Source organism: Scomber scombrus, chromosome 13 (assembly GCF_963691925.1).
Source record: "Scomber scombrus chromosome 13, fScoSco1.1, whole genome shotgun sequence".
NCBI lineage: Eukaryota > Metazoa > Chordata > Actinopteri > Scombriformes > Scombridae > Scomber > Scomber scombrus.
Genome location: NC_084982.1, coordinates 19,809,271 through 19,823,504, shown reverse-complemented (window position 1 = coordinate 19,823,504; position 14,234 = coordinate 19,809,271).

Sequence of the window (14,234 nt, the reverse complement as noted above, 5' to 3'; positions counted from 1 at the left end):
AGATGTTGAGCACCAGGACCTGCAAGGGGTACGACCACACTGCGAGACACACTCACACTCAAATGTTGGCTGCACATATTAACCGAGTGACCCCCGTCCATGCACATACAAAATAAGAATGCAGGAACTTTTTTCAGTTTTTGGGATAATGTTCAGTTATGTTACAGAGCTTCTTAAGCAGGATATCTTATCACAAGCTCTATTTTAAATATTTTGAACCGTTCCTTTACTGTGTTAGATGTGTGCAGTTTATTAGAGAGGATGACTTAATTAACTTTATCCTGTATATGATGCCACAAGGCTCTGATTTGATGTTCTACAAACTTGTTAACATCTATAAAAACATTAAATCAATGTTTTTTTTCTTTCAGTTTTCTTCTTTCAGGAGACCCAGCTGGAGTATCATTGTTATTGTGATGCTCAGGGATGTTGGTACTTATCCTGCCAAAGTGAGTCATTTCATGTCCCTCATACAGTAAATGGCCTTATGTCTTACCGCATGATGTTAATTTACCCTGTGGTCCCCTTTGGTCTCCCCAGTAAAGCAGTTCAAAACATAACTATTAACTATCTTTTATTAAGATTTTTGTTATTTGGAAATATTTTATGCAGACAAGAATAGAAAAACATTGTTTTAAATTCTACCATTGAACCCAATTTTCTGTTTTGCATTTCCTTTTCCTTTCCATGGCTTCTGTCTTCCTCTATTCATTATTCCTCCTCCATTTCTACCTCTCCCATTATTATGCTCTGTTAACAGTGAACTGATCCTCCATCTGGCCTTTCAGGTTCACATCATCCTTCAGCTGGGAAAAAAGTAGAAGAGCCAATTATCTCGTCAAGAGAGTGGGCGGCGAACGCTAAAACAGGTAAGATAAACACTGAGTGACACAACTGGAACGCAGCTCAGTGTGGATGCTGGAGGTTCGGCAGTGGCACAAAATGGACACAAGGGGGAACCATTTGCCTGTATTAGGGTTGAACATGGTACTGGTTTATGATGGAACAGTATCCTCAAAGATGGTTGGGACAACAATAAAATGTGGATGAAGAAATCAGGTTAACAGCAGCCAACTTCCCCCGCTGAGCTGTTTGGTAGACTGTTTATACATTCATTCTTTCCAGCAGGGCAGACGATCCCAAAACAAGCAGAAACACATGAGGCCCCGACATTTTATCACCATATAAAGTTGAGGAAAGTACGTTCGGTATTCACCAGGCCATCTACTCAGTAACTTTGTCTGTGTGCTGGAAACAAGATAAATGAGAATAAGCCTAACCCTAACCCTAACCTCACTGTACAATAAATGTTTTGGCCGCAAAACTAAATTAATGAACTAATAGGTAACAGCCCAATCATTGGTGGACGAAGATCCTTTACTTAAGGAAAAGCAGAAATGCTGTCATCACAAAATACTCAATTACATGTCCTGAATTTAAAATGTTACTTTTTAGAGTTTTTGTTAAAGCACCTGGAAAGATTAGCCTGTTGAAAACACGTGAAAACAGCATCTGTATGTTTTTCTTCTTGACAACGGCATACTGATGTTAAGATCAACAGTCAGTAAATCAATCAAGTTCCTCAGGTCAAATATCTGCAGAAGATCTAATGTTTGACAAACATGTTAAAAAGAATTAGTAGAACTGTAAAAGTCAGTCAGTACACATTTAGACTCAACAGAGACTGTCAGTTACTGTGTTGCCTCATAGTAACAGGCAGGTTATACAACTGTGCAGTAAAAATATTGAACCAAAGGCCAATAAGATCAAACCACTGTCACAACCTGAGAGACCCGAACCTGCTAAGTTATCTACATTGATATTCAAATGCTAATTTATCTGCAAGTGTTTACATGGCCGGTTTCCTCAGGCTCTCTGCGACATGGTGCGACTCTTACAGGCCTTTGAATGTCCACTAAAAATACTACTACAGGGAACTGTAAGGTAACGTACCGAAATACATCCTTTGGACATCCTTTTTTTTTATATAAAGGGAACCAACATATCAAATGTGCTGCCTACTGAACTCAGAACAAACCAAAATTGTCAACATTGTGAAACTAAATTGAAGGATTCTTTAAAAGTCAAACTATCATTTAGTGGTGTGGGGGTAGGTATGTATGTCCTTATATACAGTACATACATACATATATGTGTGTGTATGTGTCTGCATGTGTATGCTGGCAAGTCGTACTGCTGTTCCTATGAGGTCAACAAAATATACTACATAGTTTAATTCTGTTGTCTGCTAACACGTTTCATGTCACTGGAAAATTGCCATGCAGTTCTCTGTATATTATATCTGTGTATAATAAATAAACATAAAAGGAATTGAAAATACTTGCTAGTGTAGATTTAAGTACAGTTCCTGAGTAAAAGCTCTTTGTTCCTCTTTACCAAGAACATGTTCCTGAAAGTGTGAAATGGTGCAGTAAGTGTATTTCTTTGATAGCTTACTGAGGTATTTATGTACAGTTCAGGAACATTTGTCATCCTGCTTGGCCCTGACTGAGAAAATAGGAGTAGTCTTAACCTATATGTTGACAACCAACAGCAAGGGTGGGCAAATATCAGCCCAAAGGCCAAATCTGGCCCTCCAGCAAAAAATATTTGGCCCCTGATGAAAGCTTGAATTTTTACTTTCACTGTTTACTCAAAAGTTTTCCATAATCTGTCACAACTCAGTAACCCTGTTACATCTAATACTGCCTTCACACCAGGAGAGGCAGTGAAATCGTGGTTGCCCCGTAGTGCTGAAACTACGTCTCATTAACAGAAATTACATTTTAATGGGTGAATTATTTGTTTTAATCCCACAATTTAAGTCTATGTGACCTATAACATGTTTGTTCTTCACAAACATAGACAGGTGGCAGTCTAACAGAAACATCTGTTTATGCAAAGGCAACAGTACATCAACCATAAATGAAGCACATCGCTGTTTATCATGTATGGATGTCACCAATAAAGTAAACTCCAGTATCAAAGTGCAACACAGATACACATGTATTCAAGTATTAGTAATTTTTAACCAAGAAATTTAGAATTAAAATGAGCAGTAAATCTGGTATTCATCATCTACTAATGGGGAAAATAACATCTGCCTCAAATACAAACCTAACCAGTGTTGAAACTGCTATAAAAAATACTGAAGCTAAAGGTTCATGGATGATTGTAAATGTAACTAGTGAACCTATAAAAGAAAACCTGCATTGTGTTACCTAAACAAGCTGATGTCACACCTGTTTGTGTGACGCCATCATAGATTAACACCTGTGCTGTAACAAGAGCAAGCCTCTTTTTTCATTAATCATTTACACTGTAGTTACTCGCTTAATGACATAACTCAGATGTGTGTGGCAAAGACAGTGCATGTGGGTGTGTGATTATTTATGTGTGGGTGTGTGTGTGTGTGTGTGTGTGTGTGTGTGTGTGTGTGTGTGTGTGTGTGTGTGTGTGTGTGTGTGTGTGTGTGTGTGTGTGTGTGTGTGTGTGTGTGTGTGTGTGTGTGTGTGTGTGTGTGTCCTTGTTTCATTGCATCCAACTCCCTAAAAGCATATTCACATCAATTTAGTGCCTGTCTGAGCAGTATATGTGATGGACTGTACATTTCCATATGAGGTCAGGAGTTTCTGGGTCTTTCCCGGTGGTTTGATTTGATTAAAATGGCCAATGAAGGAACATTGAGTTAGATGCTGACGCTGAATTTTCCTCTGAAATTTTAACTCATCACTTTCTGCATCGAGAAAATGTCCTAATATCGATTATACGAGGATGAGGATTTAATTTCGGCAGCTGGCGCTGACAGACTTGAGAAGAAAGTAATTTAAGATTAATATCTTGTGATATTACTCACACAAACCTACACACACACACACACACACACACACACGCACACTTATACATACACACCCAATGTCTATGGCGCCATAAATCCTAGTACAAAGTCCTTTCCTAAGAATGTCTGAGACCTGCCCTTGATCACAAATCCTTATTTGGTCAAAAACCATGTCCTTATGTGGTAAAACACATACGGAAGAATTTTCATGTGAGATGTGACTTAATGCAAACGTTCATATATTTTTATACATTACTAACTTAAAGGACCATTTCACCGATTACCAAACTTACTTCCAGCTATCTGAATTAGGGATACGGTGGTATGTTGATGCTGATGTTATCTGTGTTTCTGGGGCACAGCTGCAAAATCCGTTGTTCTTCGGGCACCTGCGCCGTCATTTAATGTTTACAGTGATATAGTTGGGGGTGAGGAAGAACTACAGGCCTTCAAGGACGGTCAAAGGCAGGTCTCCCAAAATAATCCGTCTTCCATGTTATGCTAGTGAAAGGAAAAAGCAACCACTAAAATATTATATGACTAAATACTTTTTAAATATCAGTATATTTTGCAGAAAACTAGTTTCATGACATGTGGCTGAATATCACGCTGTAGGATGAGAGACAACAGAGTTTGAAGGAGGAATCGACCACCGGAGTGACGTTACAACTGACCGACAACGAACCAAAGCATTTTGAGACTCAGATGGACAGAGAAGCTTAATTTGACACAAAAAGACAGCAATATTATGTAAGAGCAGAAATATAGTGCTACTATTACAAACTTATGAGGCTGAATTCAGTGCTGTGGAGTTTAATAGAGCCAGACCACCAGAGCTACATCACAGTGTCAGCTGAAATAGAGGCACTGCAGCATTAACTGGTGATCTGCACTTCAACAAACTTTGTGGTGCTTTGGTAAACCTGACTTTGTTTTATATTGGATTTTTAACTCTGAATACAAAATATCACAACAGCGACTTTGTTACTTTTGCGTCTGGATCCAGTTTAAAAGACAATCTGGTCCGGGCTCCTCATTTTCCAAAACGATGAAGGAACAGAGCTCAGTTGCAGTTTTTCACCCCTTTATCCACGATTGTTTTCCAAACTGAGCTGAAATGGGCACAGTAGACTGGAAAGTTTTTTGACTGTCCACTGGCAGCTCTTGCAGGATTTTTGGCTTGTGTGTCTGTCAGTTTGTGTTGGTCCACATAACTAACTCCAGTTTGTGTTATGATACTTGCACACTGGTACGATGTATCCAGACAAAATGAGGGAAAAAATGCATTGTTAATGAAAATAAGCCTCAGTAAAGAGATATAATGCAAGGAAACATAGTCGCCGCCTGCTGTTTTGGTTGTTGTAGGATAAGAGTGATAATGGGTAATTTTCAGTCTTTTTCTCAGCTTTTTTTAGTCATAAGGCACCAATTTCAAAAACAACTGCAAATTCCTGCTCCATAGGTGACCTAGTTTTTAAGACACCAACACATTCACCTTTTAAGTTCTCATTTGGTCAAGAGGACATAATTACTGAGGACTGATGAAATTGAACATGCAACAGTAATTTCCGTTTATTTGACAGACAGGAAATGAACTAATGAATCTCATAGTGCTATAACAAACAGTGCTATATTATTTGTTCATACATCTCCTTTTTTTTTGCAGACTCAGTGACTTGTTGTCAGAAGCAGAGGTTGTTAAGGGGAAACACGGGCACTGCAGAGTGTTTAAAATATATAAAACTTGCTGGCTTCTGTTTTGGAAAGACTGAAAGAAAAGAGACATTGGAAGCTGTTTTTAGTAGAAGTGGAAACAGGCAGGATGACCTTTAAGATTCAACACAAACATGAACCCAGTTACTTCCTCTCTGTTTTTCATTAAATCTACATCAATGATCAACTGATACAAATAGTTATTATACTGGTGCTAATAGCAACCTTTAGGGAGACTGGAAAGGGGCACGGAGCAAGTTTTCTTTTTTTTTAATGGGAGGAAAAAAAGTTGTTTTTTAGTTTTAAGGAAATGCAAAACATTTGACTCTAATTATGAAATATTTTTGAAACATTCTGTCTGCATTTGACAAACAGGAAGAGGTTTGATCAGTAAATTAAAACCTGCATGTTTACATAGAGTAGATCAAATAAGGAAATGATGATACAAGCAGAGGTGTTTGCATTTCTGGCTGTTTTGTGCAGCAACTTTTAACTCATCTGCAGAGACAGAGCCTGTCCAAGTTGCAGGTCAGCAGGTTCAGGTTGGCACAATTTATAAAACACATTCACATTTTGGTCGTATGCCCATATCTCCGCTGTGTTTGTCTGCAGAGAGGATGAAGGAAAGTGAGGCGGACGAAGACAGACAGGCAGAGCAGAGGAGAGAATACAAAGCAAGAAGGGGAAGGTAGAAAGAAAGAATGATATATCAATGCTCATCACATTCATCCTCTTATTTCTCTTGCTTAAAATCCTCCTATTAGCAAAATGCTGCAGGCACTAAGAGGGGAACAGAATATATGATGTGTGTGCGTGGATCCATATGATTGAAAGATTACAGACCAGGTGTAACTGTAATCCGGCAATAGATAATCCCTGATTCAAACTCAAACCCCGGATAATCTTTAACACCTGTTTTAAAAAGAAAAAGCCTAACATAAACAACTTCACACATCAGCAGCTCCAAATGGCAACAGAGGTTAATATGTTGGAAAGCTTTAAAAACAGTTTTCTATGAAAGAGAAAAAAGTGTTACAGTACTCAGGAAGGAAACCGGTTTGAAAGGAAGCAAGTCCATAAACAAGAAAGAGTCACCTCAATCACAAAAAAAGGGTAATTTGTCCTCTTTGTCTCTCTTTATTAGTTTTTCCCCCCATTCTTTCATCCTCTTATACACATCCAGTAACACAGAATAAATGAAGGAAGGAGCTGAAGGAGGACACACAGGTTTATGAGTTATTGACCCAGTTACCTGCGCTGGCTTGGCCGAGCTGGCCGACTTCCACTACATACAGTAACTCACCATTCATTCACCTATAAACATTGTCCAACCTGCAGAAATAAGTAGAGATTAATGATGTGCCGGGGACATAAATTACAAGACGAAAGAAGAAGAAAAAACTGCCAAAAAAAAGTCATTTTCTTTCCACTGAGCTCACATGGATTTACTCTGAGGTAAATCAGTGTGTGTTTATGAATAAGAACACAATATATTTTGGATTGAAGCTGCAAATGAAGTTAATTATGACAAAATGTGCACAAACAATCAGAAATCCATCTTTCCCCCATGAAATGATTACATGAAAGAGGAGATAGTAGAAACACACCTTTGAGGCTTTAAATGCCTTTTTGTGTATCCTTTATCTTAGGCAGATGAAGAGAGCATGTAGCCACATTCTAACTGGATAAATATTTGGATAAAAACATAACACTACACTCTTCGGTGAAGTTTCTCATTATTCCACAACTTTGCAGCTACTGCTAAATTATCTGAAATAGTAACGGATATCCCCTGAGAAAGCCATGTGTTCCTCATTACTAGCAAACCTAATGCTGGTAACGTAATCATATCTTAATTAAATTATTTTGTATCGTCTGGAAAGGGGACAAGAAAAAGAGGTGGACGATAGAACAAACTATAAAAGCCTCATTTTTGTTTGTTGAGAACAATTGTTAGCTATAAGGTTTTAAACTGCCTATTTAATATTTGATGTCACCAAATTCAAGGTGTCTATAGATTGTCTTGAGTACAAATAGCGTGAGTGCATGCACAAAAAAATCACAAATACTGATGGACCAAATCTTGCATATTTTAATATAAAGTAAATTTAGATGTGTTGTATAATAGTTCCTTTAAGTTGTTTTCTTCATCTGACAATTTATGTAACTTTTTAAAACAGACAGTCCGAACCGGGTGTGCAGATGTTTTTATTTTCAGTTTTCAAAACTATTTTGTCACTTTTAGCTCACGACACCATGAATGCTGAGACTGTCTTAAAGTTTTCACAATTATCCTCATGGGTGGTGGTGATGATGATCATGATAATGATTTGTTGATTAGAGATGATGCAGATATGCAGAAGGCACAGGCCAAAATATTCACAGTATTTACTGTATGAGGCTTCAGCAGTATAAGTTTCTTTTAGTACAAAATGTCCCTTTTCTGCATTATGATACTGTTTTGTGCAGCTATTCAATATTTTTAACTTAACTTATTGTCCATAAACAGTCAATGAGTTTGTCTAAGTCATAAAAAATGCATCAGTCATCAGAGGTGGACGAGTTTCCTTGGCATAAAAATTAAACTTAATAAAAAACTCAGTTTTGTGCTTATTTATCATATGTACAGTGCAATATATACACAAATACATCCAGTTTGTTTTGGTCACAAAGATGGGAGAATTTCTGCTGTAGTGACACTTCTTGAAATATTTTCCATCTGGGTGGCAACAGTCTTTAGTCTGGACTGCATTGAACTGCAAACTGACATTTTTTTCAGAGCACAGCTGAGCTCTCGACCTTCACCAAGATTTTCAGTCAACAGAAAAATTCACACCTGAATCCTGTTGGGATGTTCTTGTGTAAACCTGAGCTTTAATCTACTGGTGCATCTTGTGTTTCTGTGTACACACATCCTCTGTGTCATATAAGTGGTCTGAAGGAATGAGGGTTGGTGCTTGTGAAGGGTTTAAGAGGAGCGTGGACTCATATAAACCTTAAAAAGAGTATCTGCGTGTGTTTGAACTGCAACAATGAGTCCATCAACAGAAAATTGAATAATTGAATTTTTTAAGCAAAAAAAAGAGAAACCTTTTTGCAGCTTCTTAAATGTGAAGATTTAAATATTTTCTTAATTATACATGATAATAAACTGAATATCTTTGGATTTTGGACTGTTGATCGGACAAAACGACATTTAAAGATGTCACCGTGAGCTTCATGAAATTATAGGAGGCATTTTTTAAACTATTTTCTGGCATTTTACATTCAAAACAATTACTTAATGGAGGATATAATTGTTAGTTGGAGCTTTAGTTTGAGCTGTTATGTTTTGGTTCGTTCTGTGTTTGATATGATTTTGTGATCAATGACATTTTAAATGAACACATTTAAAAAATATACTGTATTTCAAATATTGAAGTCACATCTATACATATCACATACATTACATTAAAAAATACATAGATACATTCAATCGATAAAAACTAATTAATTTAAACAGCGTCTTTTTTCAATATACACAGATCGCTGAATCCATGTATCTGTTGTGTTGTTCTCCAGCCAATCAAATGACATAAAATGTATGTACGTATACGTTTATGACCTAAATTAAAAGGAAAATGTAAAAAATCTGGTTATAAATTTAAAAAGCATAGTTACCAAACTATCTACAATGTATAAAAATGCAAATATGTGTCTTTTCGGAAGTTGAAATGCTGAACACAAGATGTTTCCTACGTCACTGAAAAGTCATTTGTCAGTGTTTGTTCACTGGAGGCGTCAAGTTTCCACATCACACTTGTGTAAGTTGAATACTGAACCACGACTGGCTCCAAACTATCTGTGATATCACCAATCCTGCTCGTAGGCTCAGAGAAACTTTCCACTTCCAACAGATAAATGTGAAAACAGCCTTATAGTGTCAAACTCTCCACATGCATCATTCAGCACAGTGAAGCTGAAAACGTTCAGCTGAAAGAACAAGAAGGGGAAACATTTGTGACCGGAGGGAGTCTTTAAAGTTCAAGCTTTATAGTCATCTGAATAGGAACCATCAGTAATCTTTGCAATGAAAGGGACTCAGTATAGGATACACAATAATCAGGTTATGTAAGATAGCTCGAAGGTTAAAACTCAAGAATAACATAAATATTATTAATATTGGGTCACCTTGTGGTGTTTTTCCTCATATATAAATATTTTAAAATGCAGGGGAAGTCGAGGTTAAAGGTGAAATTATCAGTTACATAAGCGCAGCTGTGTGTTTGTGAACATGATCATGGGACACAGTTGTTTGTGCAACATCATGGTCGTATATATTTTAAAAAAGTAACAGATGCTGCTGATTTGAAACAAATGGCACACACGAGTCCTGTAGTTTGTACGTCAAACTGTGACTTTCACTGCAGTACAAGGATGTGATTCTACTTCCTGTATTAGAACAAAATGTTTCCAGTGAATACAAATCATGTTTGGATTAGGGAGATAAAATTACACCCGCAGTCTGAATACAACGAGAGAAACTAATTCATCTGAAAATTAAGACTCAACTGTATTTGGTGCAGAGTTTGAAACTAGAAGCCATGCAATGTATCTCCTTGTTTGGTTCAGCACAATGAAAAGATCAGACAAGAATATTAAAATCCAGTTTAAATACGCACCATTACACAGGTATTGTATTAAATGTGTGAAAGAGACAGAGGGGGAGAGAGAGGAGAATATTGATATTGATACTTTTGGCTTGAAGCTGTTTGTTGCTAATAATACCCTTTCATACTGTTCAGGTCAAATTTGAGTCATTTTTGAAAAGCAGTAAAAACACTCTGAAAATGTTTTTTCTTTTAACCTTATAATTATATGACTCTTTCTTAAGTGACCCAGAATATAGAAAAAAGGACATTTTTTAACTTTTATTGATTTTTGTGCAGCTGATACAAATTTTGATACACGTTAAGGTATCCTGATTTAAATTTAAACTCCAAAAATACCATTCAATGTTTTTTCTCAATAAACAAGTAGTGTAAAACCTAAAGAATAAACTCTCTCTGTTCTCTTAAAGCTGAACTAAGTTTTAATCAGCTATTTATCAATGACTGATTATGTATTTATGAATGAAAAATAAGATTTGTAGTTCAGAAATGTGGTAGGGAAACTAATGAAAGGATACTGTGAAAGGCCAGAATATGAACAGTATGTATGGAGTTAATTCAAATTGAAATATTTGCTCTATTGTTGTTCTCATCAGCTGTCAGACGATGGCAACTAAAAGGAAGAAGAAAAGAGATACAAAGACATGACTTTTGTCATCTGGCCAATGTGCATTAATTAGCCGTTCCCACGCCATGTACTCATTACCGCTACTTTCATAGATCACTGGAGGTGTCGTGTATCACTCCCTAAAGGACACAGACATGCAAACACACACGCACACACACACACACAGCCCACAGCCATATGAGCTGTTGGATAAGAGCCAGGTTTGTGAGAGGTGTCATCTACATGACAGTCTGCAACCACAATGGCTCTTTGTCTGCGCAAGTGAAACCAAAGCACTCAAAAGCAACTCATGTAAGATAAACTTAGACTGTGCTGGTCCTGCAGAGCTCTGTCTGTCTGTGTGTCTGTCTGTCTGTCTGTCTGGGGGTCGGTGATCGCTGCGGAAGGACGCTGCTTTCTGTTTTACATGTTTTAGCCCCATTGAAGCAAATTACAAGTTTTTATCAGTTCTTTTAACTTTCTTTATCTTAATTACCTTCTGATCCCCCAAAAAGAAGACAAAACAATGAACAAGTACTGTCTGTGTAGATGAGGGCTGATACAGCTTATTCCTCTTGGCCATAGCGCTCCATTGTTGTCCAAAAAACTATTAAAAAACACTTTATTGAGGCACAGTGTTGCTCTGGGTGCTTACTGTGAACAAGGACACTGTAGTTCATTTCAATCCCACACACATCATCCTGCTGCTGGAAGATCATTACTGAAGTAGATATGTTGTGCTCAAAGGTGGAAATATAGTCCCTAAAATGCACAGTTTACAAGCCTTTTTTTTTTTAGCAAAGTCTCCTACATTTGACACATTTTAATTTTTTTTTAAGTTTTACATGTTTAGTAGGAACTTGGAATGAACAAGGTCAGATATTATTGAGAGGCACATTGTTGGTTTTGGTATTTTCATGGGATTTGTTGATGAGACCTAGATATTGTAAAAAGTGGCAACCTAATCCTTTAATGTGCTGTTGAAGTCAATTTTAGACAACTTAGGAAAGAGGAAAGTCTTTACTTTACAAACATGAAATAAAAAAAATATGACACTCAACTTCTTTCAGTTTAAATTGTATAAAGTTCAAAGACATACAATTTGGCTAGTGGCCGAGATAAAGGTCACTAGCCAAATGGCATTCAAAAATGAGTTTTTGTATGTCAAGAATTTGAACAACTTGTAGATGAGATATACAATATATCAAGAAATAAATTGCATATCTGGAGACAAAACCTTTTTGTAGTTTTCGAAGCAAAGCAGTTGGTGATACAAATTACAAATTGAAATTAGGAACTAAAACTTGTGAAAACCAGATTTCACCACAATTTAGGCCCCAATATTTTAGCTTTAGAAATGGAGTTCGTCATGAAGTAATAGCATCACGCGAATCAGTGACAAAACTGCACAACAGGCGATTTTCAAAACTCGGATTGTTTCTGAACACACCAGCAGACCCTCACAGCTGCAGTAACACACAATGTTCTTGTATTAAACAAAACTAGATGAATAAATGGCCTTAATTGAGATCAACTGCTGTATCTGCAGCAAGCTTAAAGTCTGCAGGAACCAGCAGGTGGTTCCACTGAAAAACATTACAGAACGGATGCTGCAGTTTACTGTAACAACATGATGTGTTGTTACAGTAAACTGTGAGTTTGTATGTATTCGTGCAAACTGTCTCGTGCTCTCGTTCCATCTTAATGCACCATTAGACATCCATTCATCACTACCTGTACTTTATGTTCATTTACTTCATCACCTGACTCTGGTGACTTCATCTCCAGCAAGACCTACGATGACGTTTTATGAGTAAAGCGTATTAATGTAAAGAGGTTTAATAACCTCATTATGTTTTAATGATATTTTCCTGTTATGATTAATATCCACTAAACCATTTTACCATTATTATATTTAACTGGTGAATTATTTCTATCCTGACAAAAGTTTAGAGGATATTTTTAGGGAAACGTGGAACAGACAAAAAGAAAAACTTGAATGAAAAACTTGATCATTTGATTGTATGGTGCAACTTTGGGAAAGATTTTTTTTTTTTTTTTAAATCATGACTAGAAGCTGGAAGATTAAACACAAAGACAGAACTAAAAAACGGTTTCCCACCATGTTCATTGTCTATTTTCATATTTACTGTGATAACGACAATAAAACTTGTCTGCTGTGCTCTTCACACTGCATACTACCTGTCTGATGAGTCACTCCTCTGTGGGAGGCTGCTGTTGTACTTGGTCCACTAATGCCTGACACTGCATCATCATTTTAACAAGTAAACATCTGCAGTTAGTGCTAATGAAGTGAAGACTTAGTAATCAAAATTATTGTACAACCTGTGCAAATGTTTTGTAGTTTTTAGTCATGCTGGCAGCGCAGTGAGGACAGTCTGTCCGTCCAGACCGAAATATCTCAACAACTGATAGATAGATAGATAGATAGATAGATAGATAGATAGATAGATAGATAGATAGATAGATAGATAGATAGATAGATAGATAGATAGATAGATAGATAGATAGATAGATAGATAGATAGATAGATAGATAGATAGATCGATATATGTGGTGTGATACAGATGCTGTATGTGAGTGCAGCCTCACAGAGCTGCGAGCATGGCTGGTCTTGTTTTAAACCAAATAATCTGTAAAATTTGGAGAGAAAAGGGAAATTTGAAACAGCTGCAGCCTTTTTTTTAATCTATTTTGCAACTACAAGCAGTTTCACTGCTGGAACCAAATTGAACGCACAGGCAAGAAAGAAAGCAAATCAATTCCTCAAAACAAGAAGCCCTTATCTTTTCCATTTTTGTGTTTTTTCATATTCATTTGTTTCTAACAGAAGGATTTAAATCGTGGAGCCGACCAGTGAATTCCAGCAGTGTGACTCATTTCCAGCAAAGTGTCAAAGGACGATTTCCTGGGAGGCGTGACACATCAGACTGACACTCATTAATTAATTACATGACTCCTTCTGTCACGCAAAGAGATTGTTTCTTAAAACACTGTAAGAGGGACATAGTGTACATTCCTGTGCACTGTCACTCATGGAGGTCCTCTTTCACATCTGGATAAGGAATGTTTGATCTACATTTGCCCACACACAGACACACACACACAAATAACCAAAGCTAAATATTACCTCAGAGGTGTCACTGTCACCAGTGTGCTGCCGGGAAATGACTGTCTCTCAGCTGTTACATCATCTGAGCCCCTGATGTCCAGCATTTTAGGGAACCACAAGTGATATTTCTAGAGATTTATGTTTGTACGTAGCAGGGGTTGTTGTTAAATTGTGAAAATCAAGTTAGCAGAGTTAGTTGTAATGTTAGGTTACTGGAAAGAGTCCTTTTGATAACACATTACGACAGAGGCACATTTCAGAAGTGGTGCAATTGTATAAAAAATAAATGGAAAG